Source organism: Leiobunum rupestre, chromosome 1 (genome assembly GCF_980474605.1).
Source record: "Leiobunum rupestre chromosome 1, qqLeiRupe1.1.hap1, whole genome shotgun sequence".
Lineage (NCBI taxonomy): Eukaryota > Metazoa > Arthropoda > Arachnida > Opiliones > Sclerosomatidae > Leiobunum > Leiobunum rupestre.
Genome location: NC_143384.1, coordinates 79,576,531 through 79,589,019, shown reverse-complemented (window position 1 = coordinate 79,589,019; position 12,489 = coordinate 79,576,531). Strand labels below are relative to the sequence as shown.

At 21.2% G+C, this 12,489-nt stretch overlaps 1 protein-coding gene across 1 annotated transcript in view; it reads right to left on the bottom strand.

Moving 5' to 3' along the window:
* Nucleotides 1-12,489, bottom strand: part of LOC149966753 (uncharacterized) — a 70,476-nt gene that overhangs the window by 32,987 nt on the left and 25,000 nt on the right. The gene's annotated exons all lie outside the window — the stretch shown is intronic.

The window sequence follows — 12,489 nt, the reverse complement described above, 5'->3', positions numbered from 1 at the left end:
TTAAAATTGTATCTTAATTACTGTAAATCAAATCAAATATGATGATCCAGAACATTTTAAAATTGTATCTTAATTACTGTAAATCAAATCAAATATGATGATCCAGAACATTTTAAAATTGTATCTTAATTACTGTAAATCAAATCAAATATGATGATCCAGAACATTTTAAAATTGTATCTTAATTAATGTAAATCAAATCAAATATGATGATCCAGAACATTTTAAAATTGTATCTTAATTACTGTAAATCAAATCAAATATGATGATCCAGAACATTTTAAAATTGTATCTTAATTACTGTAAATCAAATCAAATATGATGATCCAGAACATTTTAAAATTGTATCTTAATTACTGTAAATCAAATCAAATATGATGATCCAGAACATTTTAAAATTGTATCTTAATTACTGTAAATCAAATCAAATATGATGATCCAGAACATTTTAAAATTGTATCTTAATTACTGTAAATCAAATCCAATATGATGATCCAGAACATTTTAAAATTGTATCTTAATTACTGTAAATCAAATCAAATATGATAATCCAGAACATTTTAAAATTGTATCTTAATTACTGTAAATCAAATCAAATATGATGATCCAGAACTTTTTAAAATTGTATCTTAATTACTGTAAATCAAATCAAATATGATAATCCAGAACATTTTAAAATTGTATCTTAATTACTGTAAATCAAATCAAATATGATGATCCAGAACATTTTAAAATTGTATCTTAATTACTGTAAATCAAATCAAATATGATAATCCAGAACATTTTAAAATTGTATCTTAATTACTGTAAATCAAATCAAATATGATGATCCAGAACATTTTAAAATTGTATCTTAATTACTGTAAATCAAATCAAATATGATGATCCAGAACATTTTAAAATTGTATCTTAATTACTGTAAATCAAATCAAATATGATGATCCAGAACATTTAAAAATTGTATCTTAATTACTGTAAATCAAATCAAATATGATGATCCAGAACATTTTAAAATTGTATCTTAATTACTGTAAATCAAATCAAATATGATGATCCAGAACATTTTAAAATTGTATCTTAATTACTGTAAATCAAATCAAATATGATAATCCAGAACATTTTAAAATTGTATCTTAATTACTATAAATCAAATCAAATATGATAATCCAGAACATTTTAAAATTGTATCTTAATTACTGTAAATCAAATCAAATATGATGATCCAGAACATTTTAAAATTGTATCTTAATTACTGTAAATCAAATCAAATATGATAATCCAGAACATTTTAAAATTGTATCTTAATTACTGTAAATCAAATCAAATATGATAATCCAGAACATTTTAAAATTGTATCTTAATTACTGTAAATCAAATCAAATATGATGATCCAGAACATTTTAAAATTGTATCTTAATTACTGTAAATCAAATCAAATATGATAATCCAGAACATTTTAAAATTGTATCTTAATTACTGTAAATCAAATCAAATATGATGCTCCAGAACATTTAAAATTGTATCTTAATTACTGTAAATCAAATCAAATATGATGATCCAGAACATTTTAAAATTGTATCTTAATTACTGTAAATCAAATCAAATATGATAATCCAGAACATTTTAAAATTGTATCTTAATTACTGTAAATCAAATCAAATATGATGATCCAGAACATTTAAAATTGTATCTTAATTACTGTAAATCAAATCAAATATGATGATCCAGAACATTTTAAAATTGTATCTTAATTACTGTAAATCAAATCAAATATGATGATCCAGAACATTTTAAAATTGTATCTTAATTACTGTAAATCAAATCAAATATGATGATCCAGAACATTTTAAAATTGTATCTTAATTACTGTAAATCAATTCAAATATGATAATCCAGAACATTTTAAAATTGTATCTTAATTACTGTAAATCAAATCAAATATGATGATCCAGAACATTTTAAAATTGTATCTTAATTACTGTAAATCAAATCAAATATGATGATCCAGAACATTTTAAAATTGTATCTTAATTACTGTAAATCAAATCAAATATGATGATCCAGAACATTTTAAAATTGTATCTTAATTACTGTAAATCAAATCAAATATGAAAATCCAGAACATTTTAAAATTGTATCTTAATTACTGTAAATCAAATCAAATATGATGATCCAGAACTTTTTAAAATTGTATCTTAATTACTATAAATCAAATCAAATATGATGATCCAGAACATTTTAAAATTGTATCTTAATTACTGTAAATCAAATCAAATATGATGATCCAGAACATTTTAAAATTGTATCTTAATTACTGTAAATCAAATCAAATATGATGATCCAGAACATTTTAAAATTGTATCTTAATTATTGTAAATCAAATCAAATATGATAATCCAGAACATTTTAAAATTGTATCTTAATTACTGTAAATCAAATCAATAATGATGATCCAGAACTTTTTAAAATTGTATCTTAATTACTATAAATCAATTCAAATATGATAATCCAGAACATTTTAAAATTGTATCTTAATTACTGTAAATCAAATCAAATATGATGATCCAGAACATTTTAAAATTGTATCTTAATTACTGTAAATCAAATCAAATATGATAATCCAGAACATTTTAAAATTGTATCTTAATTACTGTAAATCAAATCAAATATGATGATCCAGAACATTTTAAAATTGTATCTTAATTACTGTAAATCAAATCAAATATGATGATCCAGAACATTTTAAAATTGTATCTTAATTACTGTAAATCAAATCAAATATGATGATCCAGAACATTTTAAAATTGTATCTTAATTACTGTAAATCAAATCAAATATGACGATCCAGAACATTTTAAAATTGTATCTTAATTACTGTAAATCAAATCAAATATGATAATCCAGAACATTTTAAAATTGTATCTTAATTACTGTAAATCAAATCAAATATGATGATCCAGAACATTTTAAAATTGTATCTTAATTACTGTAAATCAATTCAAATATGATAATCCAGAACATTTTAAAATTGTATCTTAATTACTGTAAATCAAATCAAATATGATGATCCAGAACATTTTAAAATTGTATCTTAATTACTGTAAATCAAATCAAATATGATAATCCAGAACATTTTAAAATTGTATCTTAATTACTGTAAATCAAATCAATAATGATGATCCAGAACTTTTTAAAATTGTATCTTAATTACTGTAAATCAATTCAAATATGATAATCCAGAACATTTTAAAATTGTATCTTAATTACTGTAAATCAAATCAAATATGATGATCCAGAACATTTTAAAATTGTATCTTAATTACTGTAAATCAAATCAAATATGATAATCAGGAACATTTTAAAATTGTATCTTAATTACTGTAAATCAAATCAAATATGATGATCCAGAACATTTTAAAATTGTATCTTAATTACTGTAAATCAAATCAAATATGATGATCCAGAACATTTTAAAATTGTATCTTAATTACTGTAAATCAAATCAAATATGATGATCCAGAACATTTTAAAATTGTATCTTAATTACTGTAAATCAAATCAAATATGATGATCCAGAACATTTTAAAATTGTATCTTAATTACTGTAAATCAAATCAAATATGATAATCCAGAACATTTTAAAATTGTATCTTAATTACTGTAAATCAAATCAAATATGATGATCCAGAACATTTTAAAATTGTATCTTAATTACTGTAAATCAAATCAAATATGATGATCCAGAACATTTTAAAATTGTATCTTAATTACTGTAAATCAATTCAAATATGATAATCCAGAACATTTTAAAATTGTATCTTAATTACTGTAAATCAAATCAAATATGATGATCCAGAACATTTTAAAATTGTATCTTAATTACTGTAAATCAAATCAAATATGATGATCCAGAACATTTTAAAATTGTATCTTAATTACTGTAAATCAAATCAAATATGATGATCCAGAACATTTTAAAATTGTATCTTAATTACTGTAAATCAAATCAAATATGAAAATCCAGAACATTTTAAAATTGTATCTTAATTACTGTAAATCAAATCAAATATGATGATCCAGAACTTTTTAAAATTGTATCTTAATTACTATAAATCAAGTCAAATATGATGATCCAGAACATTTTAAAATTGTATCTTAATTACTGTAAATCAAATCAAATATGATGATCCAGAACATTTTAAAATTGTATCTTAATTACTGTAAATCAAATCAAATATGATGATCCAGAACATTTTAAAATTGTATCTTAATTATTGTAAATCAAATCAAATATGATAATCCAGAACATTTTAAAATTGTATCTTAATTACTGTAAATCAAATCAATAATGATGATCCAGAACTTTTTAAAATTGTATCTTAATTACTGTAAATCAATTCAAATATGATAATCCAGAACATTTTAAAATTGTATCTTAATTACTGTAAATCAAATCAAATATGATGATCCAGAACATTTTAAAATTGTATCTTAATTACTGTAAATCAAATCAAATATGATAATCCAGAACATTTTAAAATTGTATTCTGATTACTGTAAATCAAATCAAATATGATGATCCAGAACATTTTAAAATTGTATCTTAATTACTGTAAATCAAATCAAATATGATGATCCAGAACATTTTAAAATTGTATCTTAATTACTGTAAATCAAATCAAATATGATGATCCAGAACATTTTAAAATTGTATCTTAATTTCTGTAAATCAAATCAAATATGATGATCCAGAACATTTTAAAATTGTATCTTAATTACTGTAAATCAAATCAAATATGATAATCCAGAACATTTTAAAATTGTATCTTAATTACTGTAAATCAAATCAAATATGATGATCCAGAACATTTTAAAATTGTATCTTAATTACTGTAAATCAATTCAAATATGATAATCCAGAACATTTTAAAATTGTATCTTAATTACTGTAAATCAAATCAAATATGATGATCCAGAACATTTTAAAATTGTATCTTAATTACTGTAAATCAAATCAAATATGATAATCCAGAACATTTTAAAATTGTATCTTAATTACTGTAAATCAAATCAATAATGATGATCCAGAACTTTTTAAAATTGTATCTTAATTACTGTAAATCAATTCAAATATGATAATCCAGAACATTTTAAAATTGTATCTTAATTACTGTAAATCAAATCAAATATGATGATCCAGAACATTTTAAAATTGTATCTTAATTACTGTAAATCAAATCAAATATGATAATCCAGAACATTTTAAAATTGTATCTTAATTACTGTAAATCAAATCAAATATGATGATCCAGAACATTTTAAAATTGTATCTTAATTACTGTAAATCAAATCAAATATGATGATCCAGAACATTTTAAAATTGTATCTTAATTACTGTAAATCAAATCAAATATGATGATCCAGAACATTTTAAAATTGTATCTTAATTACTGTAAATCAAATCAAATATGATGATCCAGAACATTTTAAAATTGTATCTTAATTACTGTAAATCAAATCAAATATGATGATCCAGAACATTTTAAAATTGTATCTTAATTACTGTAAATCAAATCAAATATGAAAATCCAGAACATTTTAAAATTGTATCTTAATTACTGTAAATCAAATCAAATATGATGATCCAGAACTTTTTAAAATTGTATCTTAATTACTATAAATCAAATCAAATATGATGATCCAGAACATTTTAAAATTGTATCTTAATTACTATAAATCAAATCAAATATGATGATCCAGAACATTTTAAAATTGTATCTTAATTACTGTAAATCAAATCAAATATGATGATCCAGAACATTTTAAAATTGTATCTTAATTATTGTAAATCAAATCAAATATGATAATCCAGAACATTTTAAAATTGTATCTTAATTACTGTAAATCAAATCAATAATGATGATCCAGAACTTTTTAAAATTGTATCTTAATTACTGTAAATCAATTCAAATATGATAATCCAGAAAATTTTAAAATTGTATCTTAATTACTGTAAATCAAATCAAATATGATGATCCAGAACATTTTAAAATTGTATCTTAATTACTGTAAATCAAATCAAATATGATAATCCAGAACATTTTAAAATTGTATCTTAATTACTGTAAATCAAATCAAATATGATGATCCAGAACTTTTTAAAATTGTATCTTAATTACTATAAATCAAATCAAATATGATGATCCAGAACATTTTAAAATTGTATCTTAATTACTGTAAATCAAATCAAATATGATGATCCAGAACATTTTAAAATTGTATCTTAATTACTGTAAATCAAATCAAATATGATGATCCAGAACATTTTAAAATTGTATCTTAATTATTGTAAATCAAATCAAATATGATAATCCAGAACATTTTAAAATTGTATCTTAATTACTGTAAATCAAATCAATAATGATGATCCAGAACTTTTTAAAATTGTATCTTAATTACTGTAAATCAATTCAAATATGATAATCCAGAAAATTTTAAAATTGTATCTTAATTACTGTAAATCAAATCAAATATGATGATCCAGAACATTTTAAAATTGTATCTTAATTACTGTAAATCAAATCAAATATGATAATCCAGAACATTTTAAAATTGTATCTTAATTACTGTAAATCAAATCAAATATGATGATCCAGAACATTTTAAAATTGTATCTTAATTACTGTAAATCAAATCAAATATGATGATCCAGAACATTTTAAAATTGTATCTTAATTACTGTAAATCAAATCAAATATGATGATCCAGAACATTTTAAAATTGTATCTTAATTACTGTAAATCAAATCAAATATGATGATCCAGAACATTTTAAAATTGTATCTTAATTACTGTAAATCAAATCAAATATGATAATCCAGAACATTTTAAAATTGTATCTTAATTACTGTAAATCAAATCAAATATGATGATCCAGAACATTTTAAAATTGTATCTTAATTACTGTAAATCAATTCAAATATGATAATCCAGAACATTTTAAAATTGTATCTTAATTACTGTAAATCAAATCAAATATGATGATCCAGAACATTTTAAAATTGTATCTTAATTACTGTTAATCAAATCAAATATGATAATCCAGAACATTTTAAAATTGTATCTTAATTACTGTAAATCAAATCAATAATGATGATCCAGAACTTTTTAAAATTGTATCTTAATTACTGTAAATCAATTCAAATATGATAATCCAGAACATTTTAAAATTGTATCTTAATTACTGTAAATCAAATCAAATATGATGATCCAGAACATTTTAAAATTGTATCTTAATTACTGTAAATCAAATCAAATATGATAATCCAGAACATTTTAAAATTGTATCTTAATTACTGTAAATCAAATCAAATATGATGATCCAGAACATTTTAAAATTGTATCTTAATTACTGTAAATCAAATCAAATATGATGATCCAGAACATTTTAAAATTGTATCTTAATTACTGTAAATCAAATCAAATATGATGATCCAGAACATTTTAAAATTGTATCTTAATTACTGTAAATCAAATCAAATATGATGATCCAGAACATTTTAAAATTGTATCTTAATTACTGTAAATCAAATCAAATATGATAATCCAGAACATTTTAAAATTGTATCTTAATTACTGTAAATCAAATCAAATATGATGATCCAGAACATTTTAAAATTGTATCTTAATTACTGTAAATCAAATCAAATATGATGATCCAGAACATTTTAAAATTGTATCTTAATTACTGTAAATCAATTCAAATATGATAATCCAGAACATTTTAAAATTGTATCTTAATTACTGTAAATCAAATCAAATATGATGATCCAGAACATTTTAAAATTGTATCTTAATTACTGTAAATCAAATCAAATATGATGATCCAGAACATTTTAAAATTGTATCTTAATTACTGTAAATCAAATCAAATATGATGATCCAGAACATTTTAAAATTGTATCTTAATTACTGTAAATCAAATCAAATATGATGATCCAGAACATTTTAAAATTGTATCTTAATTACTGTAAATCAAATCAAATATGATGATCCAGAACATTTTAAAATTGTATCTTAATTACTGTAAATCAAATCAAACATGATGATCCAGAACATTTTAAAATTGTATCTTAATTACTGTAAATCAAATCAAATATGATGATCCAGAAAATTTTAAAATTGTATCTTAATTACTGTAAATCAAATCAAATATGATGATCCAGAACATTTTAAAATTGTATCTTAATTACTGTAAATCAAATCAAATATGATGATCCAGAACATTTTAAAATTGTATCTTAATTACTGTAAATCAAATCAAATATGATGATCCAGAACATTTTAAAATTGTATCTTAATTACTGTAAATCAAATCAAATATGATGATCCAGAACATTTTAAAATTGTATCTTAATTACTGTAAATCAAATCAAATATGATGATCCAGAACATTTTAAAATTGTATCTTAATTACTGTAAATCAAATCAAATATGATAATCCAGAACATTTTAAAATTGTATCTTAATTACTGTAAATCAAATCAAATATGATGATCCAGAACATTTTAAAATTGTATCTTAATTACTGTAAATCAAATCAAATATGATGATCCAGAACATTTTAAAATTGTATCTTAATTACTGTAAATCAAATCAAATATGATGATCCAGAACATTTTAAAATTGTATCTTAATTACTGTAAATCAAATCAAATATGATGATCCAGAACATTTTAAAATTGTATCTTAATTACTGTAAATCAAATCAAATATGATAATCCAGAACATTTTAAAATTGTATCTTAATTACTGTAAATCAAATCAAATATGATGATCCAGAACATTTTAAAATTGTATCTTAATTACTGTAAATCAATTCAAATATGATAATCCAGAACATTTTAAAATTGTATCTTAATTACTGTAAATCAAATCAAATATGATGATCCAGAACATTTTAAAATTGTATCTTAATTACTGTAAATCAAATCAAATATGATAATCCAGAACATTTTAAAATTGTATCTTAATTAATGTAAATCAAATCAATAATGATGATCCAGAACTTTTTAAAATTGTATCTTAATTACTGTAAATCAATTCAAATATGATAATCCAGAACATTTTAAAATTGTATCTTAATTACTGTAAATCAAATCAAATATGATGATCCAGAACATTTTAAAATTGTATCTTAATTACTGTAAATCAAATCAAATATGATAATCCAGAACATTTTAAAATTGTATCTTAATTACTGTAAATCAAATCAAATATGATGATCCAGAACATTTTAAAATTGTATCTTAATTACTGTAAATCAAATCAAATATGATGATCCAGAACATTTTAAAATTGTATCTTAATTACTGTAAATCAAATCAAATATGATGATCCAGAACATTTTAAAATTGTATCTTAATTACTGTAAATCAAATCAAATATGATGATCCAGAACATTTTAAAATTGTATCTTAATTACTGTAAATCAAATCAAATATGATAATCCAGAACATTTTAAAATTGTATCTTAATTACTGTAAATCAAATCAAATATGATGATCCAGAACATTTTAAAATTGTATCTTAATTACTGTAAATCAATTCAAATATGATAATCCAGAACATTTTAAAATTGTATCTTAATTACTGTAAATCAATTCAAATATGATGATCCAGAACATTTTAAAATTGTATCTTAATTACTGTAAATCAAATCAAATATGATGATCCAGAACATTTTAAAATTGTATCTTAATTACTGTAAATCAAATCAAATATGATAATCCAGAACATTTTAAAATTGTATCTTAATTACTGTAAATCAAATCAAATATGATGATCCAGAACATTTTAAAATTGTATCTTAATTACTGTAAATCAAATCAAATATGATGATCCAGAACATTTTAAAATTGTATCTTAATTACTGTAAATCAAATCAAATATGATGATCCAGAACATTTTAAAATTGTATCTTAATTACTGTAAATCAAATCAAATATGATGATCCAGAACATTTTAAAATTGTATCTTAATTACTGTAAATCAAATCAAATATGATAATCCAGAACATTTTAAAATTGTATCTTAATTACTGTAAATCAAATCAAATATGATGATCCAGAACATTTTAAAATTGTATCTTAATTACTGTAAATCAAATCAAATATGATGATCCAGAACATTTTAAAATTGTATCTTAATTACTGTAAATCAATTCAAATATGATAATCCAGAACATTTTAAAATTGTATCTTAATTACTGTAAATCAAATCAAATATGATGATCCAGAACATTTTAAAATTGTATCTTAATTACTGTAAATCAAACCAAATATGATGATCCAGAACATTTTAAAATTGTATCTTAATTACTGTAAATCAAATCAAATATGATGATCCAGAACATTTTAAAATTGTATCTTAATTACTGTAAATCAAATCAAATATGAAAATCCAGAACATTTTAAAATTGTATCTTAATTACTGTAAATCAAATCAAATATGATGATCCAGAACTTTTTAAAATTGTATCTTAATTACTATAAATCAAATCAAATATGATGATCCAGAACATTTTAAAATTGTATCTTAATTACTGTAAATCAAATCAAATATGATGATCCAGAACATTTTAAAATTGTATCTTAATTACTGTAAATCAAATCAAATATGATGATCCAGAACATTTTAAAATTGTATCTTAATTATTGTAAATCAAATCAAATATGATAATCCAGAACATTTTAAAATTGTATCTTAATTACTGTAAATCAAATCAATAATGATGATCCAGAACTTTTTAAAATTGTATCTTAATTACTGTAAATCAATTCAAATATGATAATCCAGAACATTTTAAAATTGTATCTTAATTACTGTAAATCAAATCAAATATGATGATCCAGAACATTTTAAAATTGTATCTTAATTACTGTAAATCAAATCAAATATGATAATCCAGAACATTTTAAAATTGTATCTTAATTACTGTAAATCAAATCAAATATGATGATCCAGAACATTTTAAAATTGTATCTTAATTACTGTAAATCAAATCAAATATGATGATCCAGAACATTTTAAAATTGTATCTTAATTACTGTAAATCAAATCAAATATGATGATCCAGAACATTTTAAAATTGTATCTTAATTACTGTAAATCAAATCAAATATGATGATCCAGAACATTTTAAAATTGTATCTTAATTACTGTAAATCAAATCAAATATGATAATCCAGAACATTTTAAAATTGTATCTTAATTACTGTAAATCAAATCAAATATGATGATCCAGAACATTTTAAAATTGTATCTTAATTACTGTAAATCAATTCAAATATGATAATCCAGAACATTTTAAAATTGTATCTTAATTACTGTAAATCAAATCAAATATGATGATCCAGAACATTTTAAAATTGTATCTTAATTACTGTAAATCAAATCAAATATGATAATCCAGAACATTTTAAAATTGTATCTTAATTACTGTAAATCAAATCAATAATGATGATCCAGAACTTTTTAAAATTGTATCTTAATTACTGTAAATCAATTCAAATATGATAATCCAGAACATTTTAAAATTGTATCTTAATTACTGTAAATCAAATCAAATATGAAAATCCAGAACATTTTAAAATTGTATCTTAATTACTGTAAATCAAATCAAATATGATGATCCAGAACATTTTAAAATTGTATCTTAATTACTGTAAATCAAATCAAATATGATGATCCAGAACATTTTAAAATTGTATCTTAATTACTGTAAATCAAATCAAATATGATGATCCAGAACATTTTAAAATTGTATCTTAATTACTGTAAATCAAATCAAATATGATAATCCAGAACATTTTAAAATTGTATCTTAATTACTGTAAATCAAATCAATAATGATGATCCAGAACTTTTTAAAATTGTATCTTAATTACTGTAAATCAAATCAAATATGATAATCCAGAACATTTTAAAATTGTATCTTAATTACTGTAAATCAAATCAAATATGAAAATCCAGAACATTTTAAAATTGTATCTTAATTACTGTTAATCAAATCAAATATGATTATCCCAAACATCTTTTTATATCTTAATTACCGTAAATCAAATCAAATATGATGATCCCAAACATCTTTTTGTATCTTAATTACCGTAAATCAAATCCAATATGATGATCCAAAAATTTCTAGTACCTTTATTACTGTAAATCAAATCAACTATGAGCATCCAAAACATCTTTTTGTATTGTTATTTTGGGACAAATATTGATATTTGGACATAGCTGAACGGGCTCGTGAGCCCCGCGAACTCGCATGTTAATTGTCCATAGGAAGGCTCGGGCTCGCTTTACATTACGTCTATGGAAGTGTGAGACGAGCCCGTTCAGCTATGTATTTGGAACCGATTGTACGGTCACAAGAAATAAAAACTTTTAAAACTCCACCTGAGACATATGTTTATCAGTTTACAAAAGG